We start from the raw sequence: 16,101 nt of genomic DNA, 5'->3' as shown, positions 1-16,101 counted from the left end.
ATATCTATCAATACCATCCCCATTCCTCCTTAGGTCTCTGCTGCCCTCCAAAGTTTTCAGGTGGGTTAAAATACTTTTTCTGAATTTGAAAAACCATCACTGAGGAGCAAGGACGTTAGATTTTTCATTTCTATGATTTACAGGGTTTACTACTGATAGTCAACACAGTAAGTGTACATGTGTCACTTGCTGTTCTCTTAGTAAAAGCTGTGGTTTTTTTGAAGAGTTATTAACTAGGATTATCAAAAGCTTTTATTTAGACAGCAAGGTTCATGTTTTTAAAGCAAATCATTTGACACAGGCTTTTATAGTTATCTATAATTTATGCTAGTGAATAAGCACTGGTTTATTTACATTGTCTAATACCATATAAACAGTTGAAGCTGGAAGGCAAGTTTAGACATTTCAATTCAAACAACAGGCTACTCACTAAGATGGTATCTTTTTGAGATACCATAAGAGGTACGCTTAAGTGCGCAGGTTATTCTCAATGTACCTCTTGTTCACATGGTAAGAACGCTCAAAAGAAAGCCTTTCTGCTTAGCCTCTAAAAAAAAAAAAAACACCAAAAAAACCACACGCTGTGAGCAGAGATGCATTCCCCAGTATCAACAGTACATTAATTCACCCTCCAAAGAATTTTGCAGTGACATAGCCCCAAATACAGCTTATTCTAAAGAATTCAACTACTCAAACAATTAAGACATAGACACCACAAATCAGCTGAAATGTAGCAAAGGAGCAAGTAATAGTAGTAAGTAGCAAAAATAAACAAGCAAACCTGTTTTACCTCTCATGCACAGCAGGGCAGGAGTTACCACAGTATTGCTGATAAGTGATAACTCATTAAAGCCACGAGTAACCCAACCATGCAAGTAAGCCCTGGACTACATCAACCCCGAGCAAGCAGATGACGGCCAACTCTGCTTCTAGTTGCAAAGAGTACAAGGAGGCAACTCCAAACACCATGTTCCCCTTGAGACAAAATCTCATCTGTTCAAGAGGCATATGGTAAAGAAGTGCAAGAAGTGCAAAGGATAACCCAAAGAAACCTAAAGCTGTCCATACACCCTTCGCTGACTGGAACATAAAAATTGTGCCAGTCCAGCCTGGAGTACACGTTTTGGAGGTTGCCCTCATTCACTCCTGTGCAATGCAGTGCCAGAGTACACTCAACTGCAAAAAACTACTTGAAGTTTTAAGATACTGATGTCAGATACCTCACATGTATTTTAACACTGCCTTACTAACAAATCACAACAATCTCCTCTTAGAGCAAAGAGACCAGTCTGTAATCTCGGATGCATTTGCTGGTATTATGCAACACACAAGCTCCAAATCCACGGGTGACTTACGGTTAGCAGCAGGCAATCAGTGCTGCTGCAGCAGCGCCTAACTGACTTCCAGGACACAACCAAAAGGTTACTGGTGCTCTCTTCTTGAATACAGGCCAGGAATTTCAAATAAATAAATAAATAAATAAATAAATAAATAAAAGGAGATAAGAAATGCAAAAGTCTTTCTTACCCCCCTTATGCTTTTCAGCCTTTGAAAAACAGTTTCAAGCTGACATCTTAAAAGCAAGTATGTTGACCTACTTGCAAATACACCACCCTGGGACAAACAGAGCATGGCTTTTCCAACCAAGTGTAAACAAAACAGAAAAGCTTACAGAATAGGTTAATATTTTGTAGAAGAGTTAATGTGTTAATGTTCAACGGAAAGCTGAAGTCTGGCCAACTGATCACATGTTCCATGTGCATTAGCGTACATTTATTTATTGCTATTAACTTGCACCTGCAGAGAGAAGAAGAAAGAGAATACTTCTTCCTTTGATCCTGAAGGTCATAAGGTGACTGAAATCCCAGATTAATGAAGACTCCGGTGAGGTTGCAAGTGTCCCAGCTTCCATCAACCCTTTCAAAATGCAGTGTTGGAAAGCACAGCAAAGAAAACTGAAGTAATGCCACCCAGGCTTCATAGACTATGTCAACTTAATTAGAATGGTATTTTGGCAGCACCCAAAGATTACATATCGAAGGCTGGGTAGCAGGCCAAATACTTGACTAGAGTATTTTGCCAAGCCACCTACATTAAGAGCTACTTCCCTGTTCTTGCAGGGTGCCATAAAGGAAATCTGTTGTTTCAGGCCTTATAAGACTATTTAACAGAAGCATGAAACAGTGAATGTCACCAGCACTGAAGGTTAACTAGATATGTGTTGAATGAGAAACATCCCAGGTTAACCTTCAGACTACGGAGCCGCTGAAGGCGAACATTTGTTCTCACAGGGTGCAGGCTACATCTGGAGCCAAAGTGCCTTCCCTAGGTACCGACGTGTTTTAACCCACAGAACACCTGTACTCCAAGCCTGGAACCCACACACAAGTCCCATCTGCATTCTCCCACCCCAAGGTTGTCCAACTGGTACTGGCAGCAGTGCAAAGGAGGGAGAAGACAGCACATAAGCATCCCCGTACACAACATCGTTTTACAGGCCTGCAGTACATTGCCCACAGCAACAAATCAACAACCAGGCTACATGCAGAGCTGACCACAACTCCACTACAGGATACGAAGGAAGTCTCATACCCTCTGTGGTGGTATGTGTATAGGGTGCTGGGGAAGTGCACACCCCTGCACTGCCACATCAGTCAGCAAGGAGAAAGAGGCACTCCTGACATGCAGTTCTGCTCATTCCATGGCAGCTATCCAGAGGAGGTCAGAGAAAGCTGAGGTTTGGACTAGATCTCAAGAGGCCCCTTCCAACCTACACGATTCAGCGAAGCACGCCACTGGAGCACCTGGTTCTCTCCGCTGACTCCAAATGGAATTTAGGAAACTGGCTCAGATGCAGACATCCACGATCCAGCAGCAGAAAACCAGCCAGCAGAATCCCTCCCCAGCATACAGCACTAACTTCTAGCTCGCAGAACCTCTGGACAAGGGTGACCATCACGCCAGACCAGTCCCACAGTACGCCCAGACTTTAAGTCTCTGTACTGCAGAAGTTGATCCTGACAAAGATTCAGCTTCTCCCAGCAACTTTCAGGGTTTAACTTCACTCTGTGTGTGTGCACACATCCATATATTACACACATACACACACACTTACATATGCATATATGAACTCGGTAAGCAGATGAAGAGCTTCCTTAGCGTCAGGACAGAACGCAAAAAAAAGAACTCCTTCAGCCAGCATGGCAGAACTCAGCATTGTGAATGCTCCACCTCACACAAAAAGTAAAAATAAATACCTAGCTCAGTTCTCTTTCCTGAATTTCTTTTGCTGTTTGAGGCAGGGATTTTGGTCATGCTTTGCTCTTCCAAAAAGTTCTCTCCTTCCCAAAATACACTACAGTGTAATAAAACAAAAAATTTATCAAAAAAAGCCGCAGATAAGCTCTCTTGCAAAAGCCTCTCTGAATATCAGAAATTTGAAAATTCTGATTGCTACTGTTAATGGACGAAATAAAAATTCAGAAGAGTTTTTGTTCCTTTGTATTTTGATCTACAAAAGCATTCACTCATCCTTAATACAATCAATTTGACAGACACACCAGAAAAGCCTCTATTTTCATTTCATTTCAGCCTTGCTAATTAGCAGCACCATTTTACTAAAGCCCAGTTCTGCATGAAGAGCTGACTTCACGCAACTGCCTCATTTACACAAACACTTACCACAGGCTTTCATGCTACTTGCTGTCATTGGAAAAGGGCGAATATTTCTTCACCTAAGGCTCTGATGCTTACAGATCTCAGCAATCCCTAGCTTGTAATATTCCCCCTCCCTCTTTCAAATGGGCAGCAGTACCACAGGATTTGCCACCGACGTCTGATATTCTCTCCTCTTTACAATATTGTTGGTCTTAGGTAAATTACACTATGGCTTGGAAACCAATCACATTTGTTTTCTGCAAAATCTTTGCCTATACATCTTTCCTAGGCAAATAACTCGTATAAGTCAATACCCTAAAACAAGCAGCACAATTTTCATGAGGACTGCCTCATTTAACTGAGAACATCTTCATTATATAAACCCAAAAACTTTCCCTCCAAAACACAAGACAGAAGCAGAAGTTCATTGAAGCCGGATGCCTCTCAAGAGCAAGGACTGAGAAGGCAGCCCCGTAGAGAAGAAGCGCTCTTCTCTCTGCAGCAGGGAAGATAGCTGTGGTCCCCAGAGAAGCTCCCAGTTGTAAGACTTCCCAGTATTGTGTCCTAAACTACTGGTGTGCCCTCATGCTCTGATCCTGCTGAAATGCAACACCACGCTGCCCAACACAGCACTCTGGTCAGTCTCAGTACGACCACTCTGAATGGTGAAGCAAGCAGCAAAAGTAATATGGATACAATTCTTCCCATGACAGCAAGTAGCAGCACTGGCCAGAGAAGATCTTGCAGCTAGAACAAAGGAATGCAACGTAGTAGAAAACCACTACCAGTAGGTGGGGAAGGAGAAATACTGAGCAAACCAAGGAACAAGACACCCGAATTTCTCCCATGGTCCAAGGGACAGAAAGGCACAGCTGTTTTCTACCAGACTGATGGTAGATCCCTAACAGTCTTTTGATACACATCTCTGTCAAGCGGGTCAAGCCTTTTAAGATTTAATGCCTCATGAGATACGTTTTTAAACACAAAAAAAAGCCCTGGAACAAGCAGAATCACTCCACTTTTGCACCAAGTCAAACCACAAACCGTTCCCTCTGTAGAGGCCACATGTGCCAAAAAGGACTAGGCTCCACGTCCCAGCACTCAAGCAGCACTGAAGTTTTCACTCTCTGGAATAGAGGTACAACACATCTGCAGAGCAAATGATTAGCAAAGTTAAGAAACCGTCCTGTATAGTCAGACAAAATTAAGTAAATATGTAATTCCTACTTACTGGAAACCCCCTCCCTGGTATCCAGTGACAGGATCTGTGGGAATGGTTCAAAGCTGCATCAGAGGAGGTTCAGACCAGATATTCAGAAACATTTCCTTTACCGAGAGGGTGGTCAAACGCTGAAGCAGGCTTCCTAGAGAGCTCGATGCCCCAAGCCTGTCAGTGTTTGAGAGGCATCTGGACAATGCCCTTAATCATATGCTTTAACCTTTGGTCAGGCTGGAAGCAGTCAGGCAGTTGGACTGGATGATCATTACAGGTCCCTCCCAACTGAAATAGTTTCTTCCGTTCATAGTAGAACATTCCTTTACACCAAAACGGCTTTATCTGAATGAATGCTCCTAAAGTGAAATTCAGGACATTCTCTTTAATTTGTTTTTCCTGATACAATGCACGTGGACCTTTTGCTAGTGTACGTCTGTTCTTTCCAGTGCTGCCTCAACGCCTTCTTCTAGAAACATCTCTCCTGGTACACACCAAGGTGCTCTCTTGCCATCAAATTTAAGAAGCTTGAGGAAAAAACAGTCAGTTGAGACACAGTAAATTACCTCTCAACAACCCTATTCTGTCTCAAAGCAAGAGCAAACCCAGTTAGAGCCAACAGCAGTTCAGGAAAACCGGTTTTATTTGACACTGAAATGGACTGGGAAGTTGAGGGGGTCGATGGCCATGCCTGAGGCACGGGGCCAACCACATCCCACAGCTGCCTCGGGAGCCACCTCACCGCTGCGGCAAGGTTCATGGCGCCCCAAGTTTTACACAGGATTTCCACTTCTCACCCTGCAACCTTGGTTTCGGCACACAGCCCTTGGCCAAACTACTGCTTCCACCAACCATTCGTCACTCATGCTGGTCGGTGAGGGACCAGTTAACAGCATGAATTTCACAAGCCTGCAATTACAAAACAGATATGAGCAAGTACTCTGTTGGCAATTAGAGCTCCAGCTTTATTTTATTTATTCTAGTATAAGAGCAGATGTTGCAGTTATTCAAAGGTTTTCACAACCTTAATTGCTGACCTTAATTGTTGTTAATCTTTCTCATGAAGTGGAGACAGGCAGACGCCACCCGTATTTCGTGAAGATAGTGTCCTGCAGGGTATGAGTAATAAAACACAGTATTGTCTGCCTTCTCCCTCCTGTGTGAAATACAAGGGTATTGGGATTGGCCAGCAGCATGGAAGAAAGAACGAACGAATGACTCAGCTGTTTTATTTATTTTTTTTAGAGGATGCATCTGCTACAGGCTTGTGCTGTGAGACCGAGATTTCTTTCCCCTCCCCGGGAGCGGGTGAAGCTCCCAAGTGCCAGCTAAGGAAGCGCTGTATTTAGACTTCACGACGCCTGAAACAGCTGATACACAAAGCACCCTGTCCACCTCATTGAGCATCGCTCAGGCTGTAGTAGTAAGAAGCGAAGTGTTGAGTTTCACAGCGCAATATTAGGTTTCATAAACAAGTTCTCAGACCAGACAAGAAAGCGGCATTTCATTATGTGCTAGGAACATTGCGAAAGGTACAGAAGAGCTTCCCAGGCCTTTCCCTTCGCTGGTGGGAGGCTTGCCTGAGACTTCTTGCTCAGGCGTGAAAACAGAACTCAGACTAGATACTCTAACCAAGCAGCACATTCCTCTAACTTTGTTCTGCCAAGCGTACTCAAAGATGCTAACTTGGTGTCCCAGTAACCTGAGAGCAGGCAACGTAGAGGACGGACACTCAAGCTCAGCAAAGAAATGCAGGATGTACTGATGCTGCAACAGGCACTCCTTATAACCTAAGGCAAAAACCCCAGGAGTCAGGACAGTAAAGATCAGTTTCACGTTTACGGTTACCTCCAAAGAAAGGCCCAGAGTGAACCTGGACATAAGGCTGAACCCAAAGACCAGACCAGAAATGGCATCCGCTATCGGTTCTGCTGCAAAATACAGGAAATGGAGTTACCTTCCCCTCTCACCTCACCTACAAACGTCTTCAAGGTTTCTGGACAGGAAGAAAAGATAAGGACCATTTATGGTTTAGTTTCTTACGAGATGTTATGTTTGTTCATTAAAAAAATAATTAAAAACAAATCAGCAAGCCAACCTCCAAAAGTTCCCCAGGCACCATATACACTAAAAAACTGCTGACAGATGACACTTTAACAAGAGCATTAAAAGACTGTAATAAGTTGCTAGAACAGAAAGAACTGAGCCAAGATTTGTGAAGGAACACATCAAACCACCAAGCTACTGACTGCTGTATATACCCTGTCACACCTAAATCGATTTGGATGTAGCATGAAGGACAGTCAGTTAGATCAGTTTTCAGAAGTGAGTTCAAGGTAAACCCAGGCAACTGAAAAATCAGGAAGTGATGACTTTACCAAAAGAACTAATTAGAATTAGGTAACACAGACATGAATAATAAATAAGATGGCATGAGGAAGGGTCAATGCACCTTTTGCAGAAGTTATGACTGAAACCTACCCAAGGTTTATGATACTCTATGGACAAAGACACATTTGGACATCATCCCTAACTAGTGACTCTTCAAAGAGCCTGAGCTGCTGTAGTTTGCAGAAGTGCTTCCTCCCTTAACGCCCAGCTGAAGGACAAGAAATAAAGACAGGAAAACACAGAGCATTTTTTCAATAGAAGAGGTCTCGAGAATGACTGTAGTAGCCATTCTTTACAACATATCCATAAGCCCTCTGGAACATGACAAACAGGGAGGTGACACAAAGTTTGCTGGCAGGATGACATGTTCAGTCAGAGCCGAAGCTTCACGCAAAGCACAGTGGAACAATCTCCCCATCACAAGCAAACTGGCAACCAAAAGGGCAACACTGATTCAATTTCCACAAACTCAAGCCAACACGCAAAAAGATAAATAATCCTGCCTGTGTGTACTGCTGAAGTGAGTGTCAGGAATCTGAATTCTTGTTTGAAAGCATTGGGGGGGGGAATAGGGGAAGGAAAAAAGGCAGACAATACCCACAAGGAGATACAGTATTAAGAGTTAAGGAACTGCCACAAGCAAAGCAGAATCATGACAAGTCATTAAACCCAGGGCACACCCACTTCTTGAAAACCATGAGCTTGCTATGACACTAAAAGCATAAAACAGAATTAGAGTACAGAGAAGAGGAATTCCTAAAGCAGCAACTAACAGACCTGGATCATTCGGCATGGAGAAGAGCGACAGCTGAGCGAGGACAGACATCTAGCCTCTTGTGGGGGACACGCATGAAGTGTCCAGCAAATGCCCACTCCCTCCCAAAAGAAAGGGGTAGGTAAGAGATCTGAAGTGGACAGGAAACATGAAAATCACTCCCACAGGGTAAGTGAACCTATCAACGTGTTAAAATAACAACTTTGGCTAAGCACCGGAGAAAGCTCTTCAAGGGACAGCGACTATAGTAATGGAGAGGCACACTCCGGAGAACTCCAGCACAGCTCACCATGAAGCAGAAGGGCCTAAAAGCAGAGGAAGACTCCTTGCAGGCCTTCCACCTACGCAACTGCTACCAACGGCCCAGAGACACATTACACCGTCCTTGCTTAACCTGTAGCCTGATCCACTGCAGCTACACTTATCGAGAGGAACAGCCAAAACAATGCTCACCCTTAGGCAGATTATTGCCCTTTTTCCCCCCCAAGGAGCCCCGTAACAACTCCATTTTCAGAGAAACCAAGACAGCTGGAAAAGGTTTTGAGGTCACCCAGCAGGCCCCGGGCCCAGGCACAGGCAGAAGGTGGGTTTCTGAGCCACACGCTCTGCATTCAAGACCTCTCTGTTCCCAGCTGCTGGCCCCAGGTCCCTCTGCTCCAGGACACGTTCCCCACCAGAGACAGCAGGACAGAGGGCTACTTGCCCCTCAGCTAGGCTCATTAAGGCAGCCTGTTCACATCAACTAAGACCGCAATTCAAATTAACATTATTAATGTTCTTAAAAAAATTAATATTCCTGGCTGTGAATTGTGGGCACTAGACATTGACCTAACTGGGATGGCGAAGGAGAACTGGAGGGACAGCTGCACCAGAGAAGTCCAGACACGCAGCCTCAGCCCCACCACGCTGCATCCTGCAGAAAACACTGCATCGGTTTAACAGATTCGCACCTTTCACGGTTTGGCACAGACCTGAGAACTACAGTTGCTAGGCATCCTCCATGTAACGTTTACTTTTAACAGCAAGTCCCACAGGCTGCTGCAGCATGCAGAAGGTAGAATCCATGGAGCTTGCAAGCTGACAAGCACATGCCTAAATGCTGGCTGTCTACAACACAAAACACGAACCGCTTCGCCAGGGTGCCTCTCCCGCTACCTCCAAGGGAATTTACTACATCCAGGATGCAATATCTCTCAGCACCAAGTATGAAAGGCGCCGGTTTTATAATGGGCATCTAGTAAGTCTCTTCCTTTACGTTTCAGACCAGGACAAGAGCAAATCAAAATCAAAGATTTCAAAGAACATGAAGCTTCCTGCACAAATCAGATTAAGTCCTCCCAAAATCACAACATAAGCCCAACACCATACTGAAAGCTGTTAAGAGACCACAGCTGAACACCTCTTCTCAGCTTCTCATTGTGAATAAAACGAAAAGTTACTTTTAAAATAGCATGAGAGTCACAACACCAAAAAGATTCTGGCTTTTTCATGTTCTCAAAATAGCACGCTAGAAAACGTCTATAAAAATAGAAGTTTTAGGTGCATTCAGCTTTCATCTTGAGCATTAGCACAAGTCTGTCCAACACAGCATTTGTGTAAGGCTCCATAAAGTGCTCCCTCATCCACAACCCTGCTCTGATGAGCAGCAGAGAATCTGGACCAAACGCAGCCCACCACTTGAAAGACCCTCCAAGACCAAAGGATTTGGATGCCAGAGCGTGCCTGCTCCTTCCCCGCCGCCCCACACACCCTGCGCATGGAGAAATTCAGATTCCTGCAACTCACTTCACTGAAATCCGAGCGATCTAATAAAAGGTGGCAGCAAGCAGCACCACCAAATACAAAACCAGAAAGAAACTACTGAAGTGTGAAGTAATGCTTTGTTTCAGGTGCTTAGACGTGCATTTTTACTGCATTTCTTGACAACAGGAAGCAAGCAGCAGCAGCAGATCTGAGGAACTGTACTCCCTTCGGCAAACCAGGGGAAAAGGGACCGTTATCACAGCAGCCTCTCTGCTCCTTGGCTGCCCAGATCCATCCTCGCTGCCCACATCCCGCAGGCAAGGCAGGGCGAAGCTTGCTCGCTGCGACAACGGGGAGGGCACCGCACCGCTCGTCCTGCCTTCTAGGAATCTCCTGAGCCCCTGTGGGAGGATCAGGAGCTGTAATGCTGTTAAACACTGCAATATCAAAATCTGAACTATATATATATATAAAACACATGAAGTCTGCCTTAAGAACAGGGGATTTTTTTATTTTTTAGCCTCTGGAAAAGCATCTAAGGAACACAGTGAGGAAGCAGCATCAAAACTGGCAACTTCGCAAGCAAAACAGACGAGTTTACTTGCACATTGCAGCCTGCCTGCTACTTCAGATTACTGGTTCCAGAGCAACAAGTTATTCTCTCCCTAATTGGGTCCCAGTCTAAAATAGTCCCGTTATTTTTAGTATAGTACTTAAGTATCTGAACTGTGCCCTGTACTGCCAAAGCTGGCATGTGTCCCTGGCCATACCAGGAATTCCGATATCAAACAAGAACACACACGCCACATATCCAGGCCGACTTTTGTTCTTCTGAGTTGTCTTTAGTGGGTGACTTTAAGGACTTTAAACACTAACAGCTGGCCAAAAATGGCACAGGCTTATACGCTAATTCTGCATTTAAAGCCTCTCTACCAGCTACTGTGTGACAGAAGAATCAACCCAGCAAGGACAGAGCGAGGGTTGCAGTACCACTGATTAGTTCAAGAAAGACACAGTCAGATTGCCCTTAGCAGGGTAGCGCACGTACAGAAGAGAAGACTGGGATTATTTCACCTCCGTTTTGCTTGTTGTGAGTCCGTACAAGTTCTGGAGCACTGGAGGAGAGCAGAAGTCCAGAATGCATCCTGTAATTCACATCTCTTCCGTCCCCTTCCACACTGCACACACACTATGGATAAATTTAAACTAGTTAAGCAACAAAAGGCCTGTGTTAAATATGTTTACACACACACAGAAGGAGGATTATGTAAGCTCTGTCTCACAAACAATATGCTTCTTTTGCAGAAGAAATAAGAGACAATCAAAGCAAGACTTGTGCATGTTTCCAAGTCAGTCTTCCCACCTTCCATCAAAGAGGTGACAACCGTCCCGCAGCATGCTAATTTGGGAGCACAGAGAGCAAAACAAAATCTGAAATAGCCACAGGCTGCTCCAAAGCCCACCTGCCTCCACGAGCTGGCTGCCCCTTACCTTGTGCTTTCACTGGAACCTCATTTTTGCTAGACCAGGAAGAACAAGCTCCCGTGAGGAGTTCACTCTGCCCTTTTTATCAAGTACTTTGCAGAAAGTAAGACAACGCTATGCAAGAGCTTTCAAGAGAAGATCCTAACCTGAAAGACGGCTGCCAGCCAACAAAAATTCATTAGTCTCTATTACCACTAGACCATCTGTTCTTGAAACTGTACGTTCCTTTTCTGAAGGCTTCTTATTTTGTGAACAGTATTAGCATTGTTCGCTACCTCCACTCTGCAAACATCCCCTTATCCAACATGCTCCTAGATCTGCTGGTGACATAGGACCAAGCCTCTACTTTATCATATGATTATCTAGCCATTCGGGGTTCATCAGTCTATTTCAGTACTTTCTATTTTAAACTGCTCTAGTCTCAGACGGCAGCAGAAGCACCACACGTAAAACCTTAGCGTGGCTTCTGAATTACAGCTGAGCTGATCAGGGGCACCAACTGAATGGTGTTCTCAAACCCAATTCTGACAAAACCAGCTGAGGTGAAGATTCAGTCTCCTGGCATCTGCCCATTAACTGTTTCAATGCGTTGACTCTGGGTGAAACAACTTGCCTTTGTATTTGAAGAGAGCTTTCTGCCACTGACTGTTTGTTGTCTCTCATCTCCAGTTTTTAACTGGCTTCCAGTTAATCCTCAGACCCAAGAAGTTTATGTTTTGCTGTTGCCCATAAATGACCAAAAGCAAGCAACAGTTAGTTCTTCTCCCTTGCTAGTTAAAGAGGTCAAGCAAAGTCCTTTCATGTGCACTCCACTAGAAGAGCAATAGCCCAAAGACAATTATTGCAATACTGAAATAAGTGAAGGTGACGTAAGAGACATCAAAAATACCAAAAATTCATTCTATAATCATTATTTCATTGCTGTGGAATTAAGGGAAAGGTCCACTCATCACTTTCTCAAGAAAGCTACAAGTTACAAAGCCAAAACAAAAAAAACCTCAATACTAGTGATAATAGGAAAGAGAAAAGAAAAAAGGAAAGCACGGATCAGACACCACTTAGATGAATCAACTTTCTCTCAAATTAGCTGGTTTTCATCAAATTAGGTCATGAACATGTTGAACAGTTTGAGTTTTTCTTCAAGCTTCAAACCAGTAGCAGTTATTTTTGAGAGTTCATAGAGGATTGACAAGGTAACAGAGGCTGAAGAATAGCAAACAGTGATATCCTAAAGAAGTGGGAGGGGAAAGGAGTGAAAAGAACCATCTGAAGAATGATAGTTGTTGCTTATTTGCACATGGATTGCCGTTAAATCCAGCTGCTTGCACTGGGAAGAAAATAAGAGATCCAACTCAACAAAAACTGATTATTCGTGGATAAGCCAGGTCAAACCAACTCAACTTCCTACTATAGCAGAATAACATACTTTAAAAACATAGAAGCAGTAGACACTGAATCTTGACATTATCAAAACTATGTCAAAAGATTCAAACTGCATTCTTATGAAAATTTAAGAAAATTTTGTCATTCATTTATCAATGCATACAGTCATTTTATGGCAGGTTTGAAGGCAACTAGGTAACTGCACTAACTTACCATTTGCTCAGAGTCAAAAAAAAAAAACTGGAAAGACTCACAAAAAGCCTGACATACTGAATAACCTTTAGAGAGATCTGCCTTGGTTCCACACTGTTCTAATACTAATGATCTAGATAACGAAGAAGAAAATGAGACACATTAAATTCAGGGAAGCTGCTAACTTAAAGCTGCCAGCTTGCTGGAAGACTGAATTCAAAGCAAGTTTTAGAAACTGGAAAATTCTTTGTTGAGAGGCAAATATCATATAGGAATGTATAGAGGAACATATGTGAGAATCGTGAAGCAACAGTTCTGTTCTACTCGTGGCTGATAATGCTTCCAGCACGACGCTGTATCCAGTCTTCAGCAAATTTCAGAGAAGATCAACTGGAAAGAATCCAAGCCAAAGCACTAGGAACATCACAGAATTAGAAAAACATGACATCTGGGAGGAAAAAAAGAAAAAAACAGAATGAACTGGAGCTTAACCGGAAGAAAAGAAAGCAAGGGTCATGATGATATCTTTCAAATATATGAAAGCCTGCTGCAAAGGAAGGAGGAAGAGTCTGTTCTCATGTCCACAACTTTCAAAAGAAACAGAAATGTTTAAAAAGCAAAAAAGAAGATTTAGGAAAACATTACTGGGTGGAGTGGCAGCGAGGGCGTGGTGTGAGAGCACTGGGGAAAGAGGAAAGAAAAATACCAAGTCAAAATTGCTAGAAGGGAAAAAAACCAACGAGTCAACAGACAGACTGTCTGGGGAGTACGTGGAGTTTCCCCACCACTGTCACCAAACTGCCATTAAAAAAAAAACTATACTCCAGCTTTTCATTGACTATCTGACCTCTCTAAAGCATCCTCTCCAGATCTAGGACTCTGCTGCAGGAAAAATATGCTTGACACAGATGCACTGTCTCCTCTCTTTCTTATGAGGACATTACCCAAAACGAGAGTACAATCTGCATGCCAACTGTAGTCTTCAGAGCCAAAATGTCTTAAAAAAAACCAAGAACAATCCTCTGCAAACCTTACGTGTCAAAATATCTTTCTAAAAAGTCTAACCCATGTACTCACCTCTGTTGGTACAAGGATCCAGCTACATCCAAACACTACAAACAAACCAGAACCTGACTACAGAGGCGTGTGACCAACACCCTCTGGAGAGCAGCGCTAAGAATTCTGCTCTCGAGTCTCACTCTGCAGGACAAACAGTAGAAACACCGCTTTGACTCTAACGTATTCAATATTTTTTATATGCTTAGCCACAACCTACGAGCTGCAGATCAATCTTAAGGTTTCAGTGGCTGTCATGTATTTGAAGGGTACAAATAGTGTTGAAATACCTTCTTCCGGAAGAGCATCAACAGAATCATCTACACATGGTTACCCCAGCAGAATTAACTGAAGTCCGTGCCATAAGGTGCAACCCTGTCATTCTACAGCTGGGCATTAGCACTTACGCAGTAGCAAGCGTCTCTAGAGGTTTCGGGAAAAACAACTCAAAACCTCAATCCCTTCAATTTTTTTTAGCTCACAGATTGTCAGCATTGAGCTGTACCCACCAGCATATTCCAAACTGCGTTTGCATTTGTTCTCACTACGTAAAATCTCCAGCAGTATTTACAGAAAACGAACTCTGATTAGACATAACTGCAACCATTCCCATTTTATTCAGCCAATTTTCTCTTTCCCGTTCCCCTCCCCACACACCGCAATTTTGCCTCCATGATTTGCATCAATGGAAGTAGCCAGGGACGGTGCATATCGCAAATCTCCCAATCTCCTACTCCTGGGTATGAGACTTACTTCAGCCTTTAACCATGCAACTGGAAGATATTTAAGCATGCCACAGAGGCTTAAGGGAGGCTTTGGAATTACATTTGCTTTATATCATACTGTCTGTCAAAAAGACAGTCATTTGCTGTCTTTTCTTGAGTATCCCAGAGTAGGACACTGATGCAGGGATAAATATTTGCAAGGCTCGTTCACGCAGTTTTCCTTAAATCTGACTAGATCTGACCCCCTGTTGTTTTAAGAAGTAGGAATTATATGTAAATATCACAGCAACAGCAGGATCTAAGACTTAAGATCAGGTTTCTACGCATGGGAGGGACCCACTGTGGATTTACAGGATTAGCACCAGTGCCCCTCCCTCACTATCAGGAACGACTGTCCGCTCCCCACTTTGCATCTTTCTGACTACAGATGCCAGGAGCTTGGAGCAGGAGGCTGACGGTCCACAAAGGCAGAGCACTAGTCACTTCTAAAGAGTGACAGAGCTGGGAAACGAAAAAGAAGAGAAAATAAAGTAATTTTTAAAAAAACAAAATCAACAAGTGTAGACATTTTAAGTCAAGACAGTTGGGCAGGAGTTGGCATTTCATGGAGTTCAGTCATGCCACCGTTTTCATTCAGAGCAGAAGCATTTCTGCTGAGGCACCTCACTGTGTGGTAAACCCTGGAAGCCCCAGTCATCCAAACGGCCACCAGACCAAAGGACATGGCAAATAAACATCTACTCATAAGCAATACTTGTGATTTAGGCCAGGACTGAAGTCAAGCCAAGTTCTAGATGCAAATTAGCTACCTGTATCACAAGTGGGATGTTTAGTGTGCATTGTGGTACAAATACTCGGTTCTCTCCCAATTTTTTCCTTGTCCCTAACGCTTCCTCCACCTTTGAGGAGACAAGCATCATTTCAGTGAATTCAATTTCCACAAGCTAGGACGTAAAAGCGAATGCAGAGCAATACAGCCATCATATGCACAAAACACTGTCCCCAAAAACCAGCTTCTCCCACGCAGACACCCCCCCCCCAAACCACCCCCTGCCCAAACAGCAGCTCCAAGAAAGTGTTAGAATTACTCCAAAAAGATAATCAGTTGTGTGCATTTTCAGAGCCATGACTGTGCCACGCAGTGAGCTAAGGCTCTCCCCTGGCCTGGCCCCCACGCATCACATTGTCTTCACCGGAGGGGTGGGGAGGGAGATGCCTGCTTTGCCTTCTCCCTCCATCACACTAGAAATACCCACATGACTACGGTAATCAATGATTCTTTATCCTTTCACACTGCTGAGAAGTGAGGGCATTAGCTGGCTTGGAAATCGAGTCAATTAAAGTTGAAACTTGTGTAAATACTGCCCTTCTCTTCTAGGCTCTTACCATGTCTGCCAAATTCTCTTCTTTAAAACAGCTTTCCCTCTCCCCTCCCTTTCCACCACTGCAAAAACACACACACGAGCAGAGAAGTCACTCCG

General features: G+C 43.7%; 1 protein-coding gene across 5 annotated transcripts in view; it reads right to left on the bottom strand.

Annotated features, from left to right (window-relative positions):
• Positions 1–16,101, bottom strand: part of GRB10 (growth factor receptor bound protein 10) — a 149,826-nt gene that overhangs the window by 121,154 nt on the left and 12,571 nt on the right. The window contains exon 1 of one of the 5 annotated variants that reach the window (XM_075416754.1): positions 4,889–5,044. The exons of the other annotated variants lie outside the window; for them this stretch is intronic. The gene's annotated coding sequence lies outside the window, so the exon portion shown is untranslated. Of the gene's footprint in view, positions 1–4,888; positions 5,045–16,101 lie in introns of those variants that run through there. 5 annotated transcript variants of the gene reach the window in all.

The sequence above is a fragment of the Opisthocomus hoazin genome, chromosome 3 (assembly GCF_030867145.1).
Source record: "Opisthocomus hoazin isolate bOpiHoa1 chromosome 3, bOpiHoa1.hap1, whole genome shotgun sequence".
NCBI classification, from domain to species: domain Eukaryota; kingdom Metazoa; phylum Chordata; class Aves; order Opisthocomiformes; family Opisthocomidae; genus Opisthocomus; species Opisthocomus hoazin.
The sequence above is the reverse complement of the archived record's forward strand: the minus strand, read 5'-3'. Positions and strand labels throughout refer to the sequence as shown.